Source organism: Bufo bufo, chromosome 5 (assembly GCF_905171765.1).
Source record: "Bufo bufo chromosome 5, aBufBuf1.1, whole genome shotgun sequence".
Classification (NCBI taxonomy): Eukaryota; Metazoa; Chordata; class Amphibia; order Anura; family Bufonidae; genus Bufo; species Bufo bufo.
In genome coordinates this window covers 19,721,428-19,739,384 of record NC_053393.1, presented here as the reverse complement: position 1 = coordinate 19,739,384, position 17,957 = coordinate 19,721,428, and the positions used below count along the sequence as shown (strand labels likewise).

The 17,957-nt window shown below is 44.2% G+C and overlaps 1 long non-coding RNA gene across 1 annotated transcript; it reads left to right on the top strand.

Annotated features, from left to right (window-relative positions):
• The first annotated feature begins 359 nt into the window (after positions 1-359).
• Positions 360-17,190, top strand: LOC121002026. The gene is made up of 3 exons (XR_005779200.1): positions 360-373; positions 13,009-13,013; positions 17,096-17,190. It is a non-coding gene; the product is annotated as an uncharacterized LOC121002026 (long non-coding RNA).
• Positions 17,191-17,957: the final 767 nt, after the last annotated feature.

Sequence of the window (17,957 nt, the reverse complement as noted above, 5' to 3'; positions counted from 1 at the left end):
GACAGTATCACACAGGATAGGATTAGATACACAGCTCAGCAGACAGTATCACATAGGATAGGATTAGATACACAGCTCAGCAGACAGTATCACACAGGATAGGATTAGATACACAGCTCAGCAGACAGTATCACATAGGATAGGATTAGATACACAGCTCAGCAGACAGTATCACACAGGATAGGATTAGATACACAGCTCTGCAGACAGTATCACACAGGATAGGATTAGATACACAGCTCTGCAGACAGTATCACACAGGATAGGATTAGATACACAGCTCAGCAGACAGTATCCCACAGAATAGGATTAGATACACACCTTAGCAGACAGTATCACACAGGATAAGATTAGATACACAGCTCAGCCGACAGTATCACACATGATAGGATTAGATACACAGCTCAGCAGATAGTATCACATATGATAGGATTAGATACACAGCTCAGCAGACAGTATCACACATTATAGGATTAGATACACAGCTCAGCAGACAGTATCACACAGGATAGGATTAGATACACAGCTCAGCAGATAGTATCATACGATAAGATTAGATACACAGCTCAGCAGATAATATCATACGATAAGATTAGATACACAGCTCAGCAGACAGTATCACTCAATATAGGATTAGATACACAGCTCAGCAGACAGTATCACACATGATAGGATTAGATACACAGCTCAGCAGACAGTATCACACAGGGCAGGATTAGATACACAAGTTAGCAGACAGTATCACACAGTATAGGATTAGATACACAGCTCAGCAGATAGTATCACATATGATAGGATTAGATACACAGCTCAGCAGACAGTATCACACAGGATAGGATTAGATACACAGCTCAGCAGACTGTATCACACAGGATAGGATTAGATACACAGCTCAGCAGGCTGTATCACACAGGATATGATTAGATACACAGCCCAGCAGACAGTATCACACAGGACAGGATTAGATACACAGCTCAGCAGATAGTATCACACAGTATAGGATTAGATACACAGCTCAGCAGACAGTATCACACAGGATAGGATTAGATACACAGCTCAGCAGACAGTATCACACAGGACAGGATTAGATACACAGCTCAGCAGACAGTATCACACAGGATAGGATTAGATACACAGCTCAGCAGACAGTATCACACAGTATAGGATTAGATACACAGCTTAGCAGACAGTATCACACAGGATAGGATTAGATACACAGCTCAGCAGACAGTATTACACAGGATAGGATTAGATACACAGCTCAGCAGACAGTATCACACATGATTAGATACACAGCTCAGCAGACTGTATCACACAGGATAGGATTAGATACACAGCTCAGCAGACAGTATCACACAGGATAGGATTAGATACACAGCTCAGCAGACAGTATCACACAGGATAGGATTAGATACACAGCTCAGCAGACAGTATCACACAGGATAGGATTAGATACACGGCTCAGCAGACAGTATCACACAGGATAGGATTAGATACATAGCTCAGCAGTCAGTATCACACAGGATAGGATTAGATACACAGCTCAGCAGACAGTATCACACAGGATAGGATTAGATACATAGCTCAGCAGACAGTACACACAGGGTAGGATTAGATACATAGCTCAGCAGTCAGTATCACACAGGATAGGATTAGATACACAGCTCAGCAGACAGTATCACACAGGATAGGATTGGATACACAGCTCAGCAGACAGTATCACACAGGACAGGATTAGATACACAGCTCAGCAGACAGTATCACACAGGATAGGATTAGATACACAGCTCAGCAGACAGTATCACACAGGATAGGATTAGATACACAGCTCAGCAGACAGTATCACACAGGACAGGATTAGATACACAGCTCAGCAGATAGTATCACACATGATTAGATACACAGCTCAGCAGACTGTATCACACAGGATAGGATTAGATACACAGCTCAGCAGACAGTATCACACAGGATAGGATTAGATACACAGCTCAGCAGACAGTATCACACAGGATAGGATTAGATACACAGCTCAGCAGACAGTATCACACAGGACAGGATTAGATACACAGCTCAGCAGATAGTATCACACATGATTAGATACACAGCTCAGCAGACTGTATCACACAGGATAGGATTAGATACACAGCTCAGCAGACAGTATCACACAGGATAGGATTAGATACACAGCTCAGCAGACAGTATCACACAGGATAGGATTAGATACACAGCTCAGCAGACAGTATCACACAGGATAGGATTAGATACACAGCTCAGCAGACAGTATCACACAGGATAGGATTAGATACACAGTTTAGCAGACAGTATCACACAACATAAGATTAGATACAAAGCTCAGCAGACAGTATCACACAGGATAGGATTAGATACATAGCTCAGCAGACAGTATCACACAGGACAGGATTAGATACACAGCTCAGCAGACAGTATCACACAGGATAGGATTAGATACACAGCTCAGCAGACAGTATCACATAGGACAGGATTAGATACACAGCTCAGCAGACAGTATCACACAGGATAGGATTAGATACACAGCTCAGCAGACAGTATCACACAGGACAGGATTAGATACACAGCTCAGCAGACTGTATCACACAGGATAGGATTAGATACACAGCTCAGCAGACAGTATCACACAGGATAGGATTAGATACACAGCTCAGCAGACAGTATCACACAGGATAGGATTAGATACACAGCTCAGCAGACAGTATCACACAGGACAGGATTAGATACACAGCTCAGCAGATAGTATCACACATGATTAGATACACAGCTCAGCAGACTGTATCACACAGGATAGGATTAGATACACAGCTCAGCAGACAGTATCACACAGGATAGGATTAGATACACAGCTCAGCAGACAGTATCACACAGGATAGGATTAGATACACAGCTCAGCAGACAGTATCACACAGGATAGGATTAGATACACAGCTCAGCAGACAGTATCACACAGGATAGGATTAGATACACAGTTTAGCAGACAGTATCACACAACATAAGATTAGATACAAAGCTCAGCAGACAGTATCACACAGGATAGGATTAGATACATAGCTCAGCAGACAGTATCACACAGGATAGGATTAGATACACAGCTCAGCAGACAGTATCACACAAGATAGGATTAGATACACAGCTCAGCAGACAGTATCACACAGGATAGGATTAGATACACTGCACAGCAGACTGTATCACACAGGATAGGATTAGATACACAGCTCAGCAGACAGTATCACACAGGATAGGATTAGATACACAGGTCAGCAGACAGTATCACACAGGATAGGATTAGATACACAGCTCAGCAGACAGTATCACACAGGATAGGATTAGATACACAGGTCAGCAGACAGTATCACACAGGATAGGATTAGATACACAGCTCAGCAGACAGTATCACACAGGATAGGATTAGATACACAGCTCAGCAGACAGTATCACACAGGATAGGATTAGATACACAGCTCAGCAGACAGTATCACATAGGATAGGATTAGATACACAGCTCAGCAGACAGTATCACACAGGACAGGATTAGATACACAGCTCAGCAGACTGTATCACACAGGATAGGATTAGATACACAGCTCAGCAGACAGTATCACACAGGATAGGATTAGATACACAGCTCAGCAGACAGTATCACACAGGATAGGATTAGATACACAGCTCAGCAGACAGTATCACACAGGATAGGATTAGATACACAGCTCAGCAGACAGTATCACACAGGACAGGATTAGATACACAGCTCAGCAGACAGTATCACACAGGATAGGATTAGATACACAGCTCAGTAGACAGTATCACACAGGATAGGATTAGATACACAGCTCAGCAGACAGTATCACACAGGACAGGATTAGATACACAGCTCAGCAGACTGTATCACACAGGATAGGATTAGATACACAGCTCAGCAGACAGTATCACACAGGATAGGATTAGATACACAGCTCAGCAGACAGTATCACACAGGATAGGATTAGATACACAGCTCAGCAGACAGTATCACACAGGACAGGATTAGATACACAGCTCAGCAGATAGTATCACACATGATTAGATACACAGCTCAGCAGACTGTATCACACAGGATAGGATTAGATACACAGCTCAGCAGACAGTATCACACAGGATAGGATTAGATACACAGCTCAGCAGACAGTATCACACAGGATAGGATTAGATACACAGCTCAGCAGACAGTATCACACAGGATAGGATTAGATACACAGCTCAGCAGACAGTATCACACAGGATAGGATTAGATACACAGTTTAGCAGACAGTATCACACAACATAAGATTAGATACAAAGCTCAGCAGACAGTATCACACAGGATAGGATTAGATACATAGCTCAGCAGACAGTATCACACAGGATAGGATTAGATACACAGCTCAGCAGACAGTATCACACAAGATAGGATTAGATACACAGCTCAGCAGACAGTATCACACAGGATAGGATTAGATACACTGCACAGCAGACTGTATCACACAGGATAGGATTAGATACACAGCTCAGCAGACAGTATCACACAGGATAGGATTAGATACACAGGTCAGCAGACAGTATCACACAGGATAGGATTAGATACACAGCTCAGCAGACAGTATCACACAGGATAGGATTAGATACACAGCTCAGCAGACAGTATCACACAGGATAGGATTAGATACACAGGTCAGCAGACAGTATCACACAGGATAGGATTAGATACACAGCTCAGCAGACAGTATCACACAGGATAGGATTAGATACACAGCTCAGCAGACAGTATCACACAGGATAGGATTAGATACACAGCTCAGCAGACAGTATCACATAGGATAGGATTAGATACACAGCTCAGCAGACAGTATCACACAGGACAGGATTAGATACACAGCTCAGCAGACTGTATCACACAGGATAGGATTAGATACACAGCTCAGCAGACAGTATCACACAGGATAGGATTAGATACACAGCTCAGCAGACAGTATCACACAGGATAGGATTAGATACACAGCTCAGCAGACAGTATCACACAGGATAGGATTAGATACACAGCTCAGCAGACAGTATCACACAGGACAGGATTAGATACACAGCTCAGCAGACAGTATCACACAGGATAGGATTAGATACACAGCTCAGTAGACAGTATCACACAGGATAGGATTAGATACACAGCTCAGCAGACAGTATCACACAGGATAGGATTAGATACACAGCTCAGCAGACAGTATCACACAGGATAGGATTAGATACACAGCTCAGCAGACAGTACCACACAGGATAGGATTAGATACACAGCTCTGCAGACAGTATCACACAGGATAGGATTAGATACACAGCTCAGCAGGCAGTATCACACAGGATAGGATTAGATACACAGCTCAGTAGACAGTATCACACAGGATAGGATTAGATACACAGCTCAGCAGACAGTATCACACATGAGCTTAAGATTACTTTCTCTTGACAGTAACATGACATGATGGGTGGAGTAGTCCTGATTATACTGCTGTCTGATTCTGTTCTTCTTTTCGGAGATGAGATCCGGATACATGTGTGCGACCACCTGTCCTGTGATTAGTGGTCCCCCCAGTGAGGGAAGCCTGCGTTCTCGGGGAATGCTGTGGATCCTTCCTGCCGAGAAGGAAATCGCCTCCTTATAAGGTTCATTTCCGAGCCTGCTCGTCACTGGCATGTGTGCAGCCGGGAAGTGTCACTGCTCTGCCTGTCAGACTGCCGACGTCAGGAGAGCACTGCCCTACATAGAGAGCATCAGAACCCTCATCATCATCATCTTCATCACCCTCCTCAGCTTCACACTAATCCTCAGTCACACTTCATACATTGCAGTACACAGTACGTGTGATGTCAATGACGCTCCAAGGACATTTTGTAACTACCTAACAGATTTAGTATTTTAACTAATCTCCATTTTCAAGATCTCCGCTTGCTATCAGTGAATGGAAACAATTTTTGTTTATATCTTAGTACCAAAAAATCCCTAATACTTCTTACAGCTGAGGGTTTGTTACAATTCTGTTCTATCTAACAATCCATTTATGAGCAGCTAGACAGCCTAATCTCCAGACTAACACGTCACCAGGACTCGAAAGAACCTAAACCTGTCCCAACGGCACAGTATACGGTATACACCAGGGCAGGAGTATACAGAGTGTGATATAACTGATAATAAACTACAGAAGTGTTATATATGGTGTTACATAGGACTGCAGATAACATCTACTACATTGTGTTACTCTTTCTGCATAAATATCGAACACTTACTAATGATATATATGACTATGTGTATGTTCCTCAGCGTAGATATTATTTGTGTAACTATTATGGCCTCATTCACACGACCGTTGGTATTTTGCGGTTCGCAAAAACGGATCCGCATAAAATAAGGATGACGTCCGTGTGCATTCCGTATTTTGCGGAACAGAACAGCTGGCCTCTAGTAGAACAGCTCTATCCTTGTCTGTAATGCGGACAATAATAGGACATGTTCTATTTTGTTGCGGAACGGAAATAAGGACATACGGAAATGGAACGCACACGGAGTAAATTCAATTTTGTTTGCGGACCCATTGAAATGAATTGTTCTGCATACGGTCCGCAAAAAAACGGAACGGACACGGAAAGAAAATACATTCGTGTGCATGAGCCCTAAATTGTTTGATCCTTAGGGTTGTTTTACACTGGTCGATGGTCATCCTGATCATTGCTAACGAGCAGTCGTAGGAGCGATCAATCTGGCAGTGTAATACTGCGCCGAATACCCGATGAACAAGTAAACACAGGCTTAAAAATCATTGTTTGCCGGAAGCAGATCATGTTGTCATGTTGTCACACTCTGCTGCCGGAAAACAACTAGTCAGTATGGGGACGATGTATGGGCTAATGCCATTGCTCCACCCCATACTGTGGAGGAGATTGCTGCCTGTAAAAGCAGCGGTCTCCTCCACTAAAGAGCAGGCGATTGTCGGGAAGGAACGCCTCCCTCCTGACAATCACCTGCAAAACGTTTAAATATAATACAGCCCTTAGTGTATTCCATGAGACAGCCCGGGCAATGTGTTAGCTCGTTGGTCTTTGATTAGCTCTTCCTGGTCTGGTGTTGTGATCTCCTTGTTAATTAGATTAAACAAGCTACATGACCCACAGATCCCAGCAAACACTGCCCTATAAATGTAGACATAGTTGCGGGGAGGCACGATTGTGAGGGGCTGGCAGAGTCACCATATGCAAAGTGTCTTGCAGTTAAACATGGCAATTGGGCAAAAGATGGGTATGTTAGGCAAGATACAAAAGCATGATGTGCTCCTTCCCCCACACTCACCACCTTGTGACACCTCCATTTCACTCTCTTCACATCAGTCCATCTCTCTTTCCCTCGCCCATGTACAGCTCTCATGAATTATTCACCTACCCGAATCAACTTCACCCATCATGTCCCAGGGTGCAGCACAAAAAAACACTTTTACAAATCACTCAAACATGTGCTGTCTTTTTATTTGTTTGCTTTTAGCTTCAGGGGATATTTCGCCTAAACCTGGTCCACCTGCTTCAGCTACTTCTAACCCTTTTGCAATCTCGCATAGAGACCCTGACAATCTCATAAACATTCTCTATGTTCTTTAACTATGAATTCTGGAACCCACAATCAGTGTGCAACAAACTCCCCTACATTCACGACTTCTTTATTACTAATTCTCTTAACCTGCTGGCTCTCACTGAAACTTGGATTCTGCAATCTGACACTGCTGCTCCTGCACCTTTTTCTTATGGTGGCTTACATTTTTCTCATACCCCCTGTGGGGATCAGCTCAATAGTAGTAGGCACAGCAGTCAGAGACAGTGACACAATGGCACAGTTCACACAGGGGTTTGCCTGTTTTCTTTATTCTCGTCCACAAACAAAATATAAGGCCTTTACATTCAGGCAAAGACACAAAATAAATTCCTGCTCGGCTGAGCACTAACTAAACATAAAATCACCCTTTCTATACGGGCGGCCTACTACCAGCCACACGACACAATTCAAAATAAACTTACAGTGTCCTTTTTGTTGTTTGCACAGACTTCAGCAGCAATGGTGAAAGCCAGTCAGTTCAACCAGTCCCCACCCAGACATGCTCAGTGCAAACCTTTATAGCCCAGAAATGAGCTGAGCTCCATCACCTGGCTGAGAGCTCTGTATGAAACCTGTTCTGGACAGGAAGGGAATGAGGAGCCCCGCTACCAACCTGCATCCTCATTCCATTGAAATCCAGGCCCGACAACACAATTTACCAAAGTCCTCAGCAAACTATGCTTTGCTAAAGCAGACCATCTTTTCCTGGATTTCTGATATCTCACCCAGGTTTCCTAGTTGAGATATCCACCTCCTGTAGCATAGTACATGGTATATGAAAGAAACCTAGGGGAAATATAACGATTCTCTACTACTTTTCCAGTCACTCTCTCACATACCCTCCCCCTTTGTTCGAACCTGTGGGGCCAAACAGTGTGTTCTGGACAGGGCATCGGCATTCCCTTGCAGTTTGCCTGACCTGTGCTCAACCAAAAATTTAAAGTTTTGTAAAGTCAGAAACCACCTTGTGACTCTCGCGTTTTTCTCCTTGGCCTGACTCATCCATGTAAGGGGGGAATGATCTGTCACCAACCTGAACTGTCGACCCAACAAGTAATATCTTAGAGTCTCTAGAGCCCATTTAATTGCCAGACATTCCCGTTCGACAATACTATAATTTTTCTCCGCAGGAGTAAGTTTTCTACTCAGGTATGTCACGGGGTGTTCTTCTCCCCCAACCTCCTGTGACAGGACTGCCCCTAAACCAACATCAGAGGCATCCGTCTGTACAGTAAACACCTTTTTGAAATCTGGGGTCATCAACACTGGTTCTCTACAAAGGGCAGACTTTAACTCCTGAAATGCACTCTCAGCTTCTGTGCTCCATTTTACCATGGCCGACTTACTTCCCTTGGTGAGGTCTGTCAAGGGTACTGCTACACTAGCAAAGTTTGGGATAAACCTACGGTAATACCCCACAATTCCCAAAAAGGCTCTCACTTGCTTTTTGGTTATGGGCCGGGGCCAATCTTGGATGGCTTCTACCTTATTCACTTGAGGTTTTATTACACCTCTCCTAATTATATACCCTAGATAACGTGCTTCCTCAAGACCTAAAGCACACTTCTTAGGGTTTGCTGTTAATCCGGCTGCCCGGAGGGAATCCAACACCGCCTGCACTTTTGGTAAATGACTTTCCCAGTCATCACTAAAAATGATGATATCATCTAGATAAGCAGAGGCATATCTACGATGAGGTTTGAGGATGACACACGGAAGTACGCAGGTGTTTAATCTTCAAGAGCTTACACATTTCTTTAGTGACCTTGGACATGAAAGGAGTCCCCTGATCCGTAAGGATCTCCTTTGGTATGCCTGTGCGAGAAAACATGTAAAAAAGCTCCTTGGCAATAAGCTTAGCAGAGGTGTTTCGTAAAGGCACTGCCTCAGGATAGCGTGTGGCGTAATCTAACACTACAAGTATATGTTGATGTCCCCGTGCAGATTTTACAACAGGGCCTACCAAATCCATGGCCACCCTTTCAAATGGTACTTCTATAATGGGCAAGGGTACCAAAGGACTTCTAAAACGTGACACAGGAGAGGTTAGTTGACACTCTGGGCAGGATTCACAAAACCTCTGTACCTCAGAAAAAATCCCTGGCCAAAAAAAACGCTGGAGAATGCGTTCTCTGGTCTTTTCAGACCCAAGATGACCTCCCAGCACATGCTTGTGTGCTAGATCCAATACCAGTCTGCGATACGGTTGGGGCACCACCAGTTGCTCAACAATTACCCCACGTATTTTATCTACCCGGTATAATAGATCCTGGTTAACAGCCATATGGGGAAACTCACCATCAGCACCTGGATACTGTGGTACACCATTCAACACCTTCACATTTTCCCTTGATCGTGTCAAAGTGGGGTCTCTGAGCTGAGCAGTCCCAAAATTGTCACGAGACACCTCTAAATTAGGCATATCAGGAACCCCCCCCCACATCTTCAGTATCACCAGCTAGAACGGCTAGAGGAAAATTATCAACTTCGTCAGTGGTCACCCCTACTGTGGGAACCTCAGAATCGGGGTCATAGGGTTCAGGGGTAACCTCAGTACACACATTATCAGTCAGATTTTCTCCACAGGTTACATTTCTGCTCTGCCATAAGTCCCAGAATAGGGAAAAGTTTCTTCCCAGTATCACACTATGCATTAGTGATTTAACCACACCCACTTCATGACATGATACACCACATGGAGTTTCTATTGTGACCCGAGCAGTTGGGTACTCTCTGGTTTCTCCATGTATGCACAGTACCCCAACAGTATGTCCACTGTATGTCCCAGGGTTTACCAGAGAGCCGTGTACCAAGGTCACCAAGCTCCCAGAGTCCAACAGCGCCTCAGCTGTACAACCTCCTATGGACACAGTACACATTTGAGGTTCTAACTTAGACACAGTTTCTGCAGAATACACGGGTTGTGCAAACAGAGAAATACGTCTGGACATATTGCAGTCCATTGGCTCAGTTGTGAGGGGGCAATTAGCAACCACATGTCCAAATTCATGACACCGCCAGCACTGTACACGGCACTGTTCCCCATTTTGGGACCCTGGCATGGACCTCCAGGTCCCAGCGGAACGTGGCACAGCTGGCTCCCCCTTTGAGCCATCTCCCCTTAAAGCATTTCTCATGTCTCTAGCAATTGGTACAGTCTTACCAGTAGACTTCGGTGACCTGCTGTCCCTGGGGCTGGCATACCTGGAAGATGCTTGGAGTAGGTCCTCTGTTGCACTGTACTGCTCCACGAGACTCACCAATTGGTCAGCAGTTGTAGGTCCTCCTTGTCCAACCCAGCGCTGGATCTTGGGGGGTACTGACCTGATGAACTTATCCAGGACAACTTTTTCTACAATTTGACCTGGGGTACTCTCCTCAGGCTGCAGCCATTTCCTCACAAGATGGATCAGATCGTGCATCTGTGAACGGGGTGGCAAGCTCTCAGAGAAAGTCCAGTTGTGCACACGGCCTGCACGCACATGCATGTTTACTCCAAGTCGAGCAAGTATCTCACCCTTAAGTTTTGCATAATTTTTCGCCTCTGGCTCACCCAAATCGTAGTAGGCCTTCTGCGGTTCCCCAGTTAAGAAAGGCGCCACCACATCCGCCCACTGGTCGACTGGTAACTTTTCACGCTCTGCTACTCTCTCAAAGACCATGAGATAGGCTTCCACATCATCTGTGGGCGTCATCTTTTGGAGTGAACTTTGTACCGCAGCCCGTGCTGTTGGCAACGCTCCCCGGCTTCCTGACACAGCAGCATTTTCACCGGTCAGTCGCAAAGCCGCCATTGCCTCACTCAGCACTGCCATTTTCTCCATTAATTGGCGATTCATATCATCATGCCTGGCCTGTGCCTGGTGCTGTCGTTTGCTAGCCTGTGCATAGGTTTGCTGCTGCTGCAAAATCAGCTGTTGCTGTTGAAGAATGGCTTGTCCAAACTGTTTGCCAAAGTCCTCCATTACACCAGCTGTGAAGTGAACTGGCAGGTCTGTGCAACAAACTTTTTAGGTGTCTGTCTCTTTAAGACTGCATTTTTGGATCCAAGTGCCCGCATCCGACACCATATGTGGGGATCAGCTCAATAGTAGTAGGCACAGCAGTCAGAGACAGTGACACAATGGCACAGTTCACACAGGGGTTTGCCTGTTTTCTTTATTCTCGTCCACAAACAAAATATAAGGACTTTACATTCAGGCAAAGACACAAAATAAATTCCTGCTCGGCTGAGCACTAACTAAACATAAAATCACCCTTTCTATACGGGCGGCCTACCACCAGCCACACGACACAATTCAAAATAAACTTACAGTGTCCTTTTTGTTGTTTGCACAGACTTCAGCAGCAATGGTGAAAGCCAGACATGCTCAGTGCAAACCTTTATAGCCCAGAAATGAGCTGAGCTCCATCACCTGGCTGAGAGCTCTGTATGAAACCTGTTCTGGACAGGAAGGGAATGAGGAGCCCCGCTACCAACCTGCATCCTCATTCCATTGAAATCCAGGCCCGACAACACAATTTACCAAAGTCCTCAGCAAACTATGCTTTGCTAAAGCAGACCATCTTTTCCTGGATTTCTGATATCTCACCCAGGTTTCCTAGTTGAGATATCCACCTCCTGTAGCATAGTACATGGTATATGAAAGAAACCTAGGGGAAATATAACGATTCTCTACTACTTTTCCAGTCACTCTCTCACACCCCATACCTGAGAACAGACATGGTGGTGGAGTCAGCATACTTCTTCCCCACAATGCGCTTTCTAGGTTATTCCTCCAGTACCATCACTCTGTTTCCCATCTTTTAAGGTCCACACCCTCAGGCTCTTCCATGCTCTCTCTCTGGTAGTGGTTGTATACCAACCCCCTAGCTCACCCACCCAGTTCCTGGATCACTTTGCTGTCTGACTGCCATTCTTCCTGTCCTCAGAATTATAAACTCTCAATTTTGGGCGACTTTACCATCAACATAGATAGCCCTATTTTCCCGTCTGCCTACCAGCTTCTATCTCTAACCTCCTCTATTGGCCTTTAACAACTTTCTAACTCTCAAATACAAAAAGACCGTGCACACTTGACCTGGTATTTTTCCGGCTCTGCTCCTTTTCTAACTTCACAAACCCTCCTCTCCCGCTCTCTGACCACAACCTTCTCTTCTTCACTGTCAACTGTCCTCATCCATTTAAGCACACTACTACTTTTTACACATTATACATGCCACGGACTCTAAGATACTTACATACTCTCTATAGTCATCATTGTCTTATATCTCTTCTCTCTCCTGTCCAGATCTGGCTGCAAAATACTAGAATGGTACCCTAAGAAGCACCCTAGATAAAGTAGCACACCCTACACTTAGAACCTCGAAAAGTAAACCTGGCTTACAACTCAAACCCACTTTCTCCAGTGATGCTCTAAGAGTACCGAATGCCTATGGAGAAAAACTCACGCAAATCACAAATTTATGCTGAGAACTTATTACTCTGCCCTGCACCCTGCAGCTCATCAGACAGACCTATTTCACGACCCTGATCTCTTCACTATCTAATATAAAAATAAAAATAAACTTTTTGACACTTTTCACTCCCTCCTCTGTTCAAAAGTGCAGGGGCCTAGTACAGACCTCTGTGCTGAAGATCAGGCCACCTACTTCATAGACAAAATTGACAACATTCAGCAATTAGCTCCCTGTCTCCAAGCGTCATCATTCCCCTTCCACCCAGCATCTCCTCTGGTTCACTTTCCACATTTGACCTAGTCACAGAAGAAGAATTCTCCATGCTCCTCTCTTCTTCTCACCCTACCACATGCACTACTGACCCTATTCCCTTCAATTTCTCCAATCTCTCTCACCGGCTTTCGCTACTCACCTACCTAAAATCTTCAACCTCTGTCTCTCTTCTGGTATCTTCCCTTCCTATTTGAAACATTCAGTCATAAACCCATAACTAAAGAAACCATCTCTTGACCTGTCCTGCACAACTAACTACAGACATGTCTCTATCTCCTCTTCATCTCTAAACTCCTGGAGCACTTGGTCTACTCTCGCCTCATCTTCTATCTCTCTGCTGACTCCTTAACCATTGCAATCTTATTTCCACACTCTACATTCTACAGTAACTGCCCTCACCATAGTTACAAATCACTTCCTGGCAGTTTACCACAATGGTGACTACTCCCTGCTCATTCTTCTGGATCTCGCTTTTAGTACTGTAGACCACCTTCTCCTCCTTACCATGCTCCAATCTATTGGTATTAAGGAAACTTCTCTCTCTCCTAGTTTTCTTCCTATCTCTCTGACCACTCTTTCAATGTATCATTCGCTGGCTTTACTTCCCCTCCTCTCCCTCTTGCTGTTGAGATTCCTCAAGGTTCAGTCTTAGGTCTTTCCCTCTTTTCTCTCTATTTAGCCCTATTGGACAGATTATCATTATATTTGTTTCCAGTACCATCTCTATGTGGACGAAACCCAACTATACACTTAACCCTGTGACATTACCCTCGCTATACTATAGAACACCAGTGAAAGTCTGTCCACTTTCTCTAACATCATGTCCTCTCTGATATGAAACTGAATCTTTCAAAAATAAATTTCTCGTGTTTTCTACATCTACTAACCTATCTAATCCAGTTTTTCCCTCTGTGTGTGGCACTAGCATCACACCTAGGCAGCACGCCTGATGTCTCGGTGTTATGTTTGACACTGACCCCCCCTCCCTCCTTTCACATCCACAGTTTTAAGTGCTCCCTAAAAACATATCTTTTCTGTGTGGTCAATCACATTCCCTAATTTAACCTTTCTACATTCTCCCCCCTCCCCCTATCATCATTTTTATTGCCTAATCCATCATTCAGTACTATCAACCACACCTCATACACTCAGAAGCACTAGAGATATCAGCTGGTGAGGGCTCATGCAGATTTATATCTACTCACCTAAATTGTTCATATATCCAGACCATTCCACTGTGTCACTCCTATCTCTTCATAGATCCTCTTGTTTTAAATGTTGACTTGTTTGTTGCTATGTAATGCATGATTTGTACCTGAACCTCCTGATTGTAAATCACTGGTCCTGGTTGTTCCAAATTTCTTCCATTTAAGAATTATGGAGACCACTGTGCTCTGGGCAACTTTCAGTGCAGCAGACATTTTTTGTCCCCTTCTCCAGATCTGTGCCTCCACAAAATCTTGTCTCTGAGCTCTACAGTCAGTTCTTTCCTCTTGTTGGCTTGGTATTTGCTCTGATAGACATTGTCAGCTGTGAGACCTTATACAGGTATAGATAGAACTGTGTCTTTCCAAATCATGTCCAATCACCTGAATTTACCACAGGTGACTCCAATCAAGGTGTAGAACATCTCAGAGATGATCCAGAGAAATGGGAGGCCCCAGACCTAAATGTCAAGTCTCATAGCAAAGGGGTGTGAATTAAAGATGAGCCAACTGGTTCTATCAGTTGGTTATTCGGTCCAATTTTTTTAAAATGTTCGAGCCTAGTATACAAATATGTATTTCTCAACAATATATATGCGTTGTCTAAAGGGGTACTCTTTTTCATTATGAAGACCCCTTTGAATGCGCAGTATTGCAGGCTAGTCGCTGCCCCTCTAGGTTTCTGGGAAAGACATTCAAATTAGCTTTCCTAAACCTATCTGATACCAGCAGATGTTAGACCTGATAATTTGCATATATTTTCCCCAGAATTCAAGAGGAGGGTGGTCTAGCCTACAACAGTCGATTCCTGCCTAAACTGAATTTTTCAAAAACTTCTGTGAACTTAAAACAAACCGAATCTTGAGTGGTTCGCTCATCTGTAATCTGAATACTTACTATATGTCCAGGAGAAATTTTTTTTTTTTGCTTTTTAATAAATTTGCAAACATTTTTAAAATTTTGCTTTCACTTTCTCATTATGGGGTACAGAATAAGGAGGAGAAAATGTGTATTTTTAAAATTTTGTAATTTTTTTATTTTTTTAGCACAAGGAGCAAAATAACAAAATGTAAAAACAGTGAAAGGGTCTGAAAACTTTCCGAATGCACGGTGTGAACTGTGGAAACTTGAGGTTTCCCCCCACACTGTAAGACACCCATACACCAGTGACTGACTCTATGCTTTCCCTCTCTTATAAAACCCTAGCTGACTAAATGTGTCCCTAAACTGTCCCCGCAACACGCTAACATGGCCGGCTTGTGTCTGTAAGTGCTGCCTGCCAGAGACATTGGACACACGTCTCCTCACATGGCGTCTGTGCTTTCCACACAAAACTCCAGATTCATTTGGCAGCAGAATTTTTGTGAAATTCGTAACAAATCCAATTCGTTTAGAATCAATTCCCTCATCTGTAAGTGGAGATATAGACCTTAATCCCCAGCAGGTTCCTGGAGAGCTGTCCTTGGTGCTGCACTACAGTAATGAATGCCGTCCTGTATAGGACCACACATAGCAGGCAGTCCAGCTCTCATGCTTCCTTCCAAAAGTCAAACTCAGCTCTGCTATATCATTACATTATAATGGGACGATCGCAGCGATCTTCACCAGCATGTATCTGCTTATCTGTGCATAGATCATATAGCATTGTCCTGCAACTTCTCTTATCCTCTGCTGCTATCAAGCTTTTCTAATTGTTCATATTTCCATGGTAGCTCATCAATTATGCAGTTCTCCACCATTCTTAAGATCTCTACTTGCTGCCAAAGAATGGAAGTATATTAATGTTGGCATCCAGATGCTAGAAACTTGTGGTGGGTCTTTTGTCAGCGACTATTGGACTTTACTGTGAAGGTTCTGGTTCCCTCGATAACTTGGGCTGGGAATCTGGGTTTGAAGCCAGAAGAAAAATAAAGATAGAAACCAGACCACCAGGAATGTCAGGAAGAGGTCCACGGTCCGGCCTTATTAACATCTGAACCCCCTGAAAGCAGCGTGCCCCAACCTGACAAACCCAAGGGTTAGAAACACAGAGGAGCCGATGCAGTAGGCTAGTGTGCCAGAGATGTAGCAGTGCTAATCTGGTTCAACTTTCCTCATGGATCTTTTTAGGACAGCGTGTCAATCTTCTAAGATCCCTCGTCTAAGAGAGTTATCATGGTGAACAGTTTGATGACATCAGACATGATGATGTCATGATGACATCACCACATTAGCAGTCAAACAGATAAGTCCCTTGACCCTGACACATGTCTATAGAGGGCATCAAGAGAGAGGACACAACAACCACTGCATGTACTATATGGTTTGTATGATTTATCATCTATGAAACCATCTGCTCTGAATCAAACCTTTTGTGAAAATTTGGAAGTCCACAAATGTGTCGTTGTGAAGCACAAAGGGGCATTACAGGATTATGTCCAATTTCAGAAGCAGCGCCACCCCTGTCCACGGGTTGTTTCTGGTATTGCAGTTCAGCTCTATTGAGTTCAATGGAGTTTAGCTGCAGTACCATACACAACCTGTGCACAGGGGTGGCGCTGTTTATGGAAGAAAGCAGCCATGTTTTTCCAGTTCTGTATCATAATGCCTTTCAAATCAGGGCTCACGTCTTGCTTCTTTTCTCCTACACTATAACCCCTGCCCCCCATTCATCGTCTCCTCCATTCAAACTTCTAGCCCCTTTAAGTGGAATTTTCCTGAATGACTCAAGGTCTGCACCGAACCTGCATTGGGTGCATTTGTCTTCTGCTAAGTGCAGCTGCACACAGGACAATAGTCGCCCCATGGAGAGGGAGGTGGGTGAGATGACGTGTTCCCACTGCCGTGATTCGATGCCAGTAACAGATTATAAGCTGAATTTTTAATAAGGAACAGGTATCGTAACAACTGCGCAGCTGCAGCGTGAGTGTCCTCAGCCGTAATCTCTGTGTAATTATCCAGTCTAAACAGCTGCTCCGATTGTTTCAGAGGTGGACAAGTCTGACAGATTTCCAAACCCGGCTCTGGAATACCGCCTAAGGTTGGGGTGAGGCAGCGACTTTGGCCGCAAGACACATTTTGTGTCATTTTGCGACTGCTGGGTCACGGTAACTTTCAGGTTGCGCCCCGACCCCATTCACCCCATTACTTACGACGTAGACCGTGATGTTTCATCACGTGATGTGTCACAGCAAATTGTACGAAAACAGTGTCAAATCTTCTGCTTCAAGTGATCATTTTCCTCTTCGATCACATCGGAAGCTGCTTTCAAAATTTTGCTTCTTGCTACTAAGAAACAGGCACAAGCTTTTTGTGAATCTGCCACATGGAATTTCAGATATGTGCAGAATTGTGAGGGTGAGGGTCTG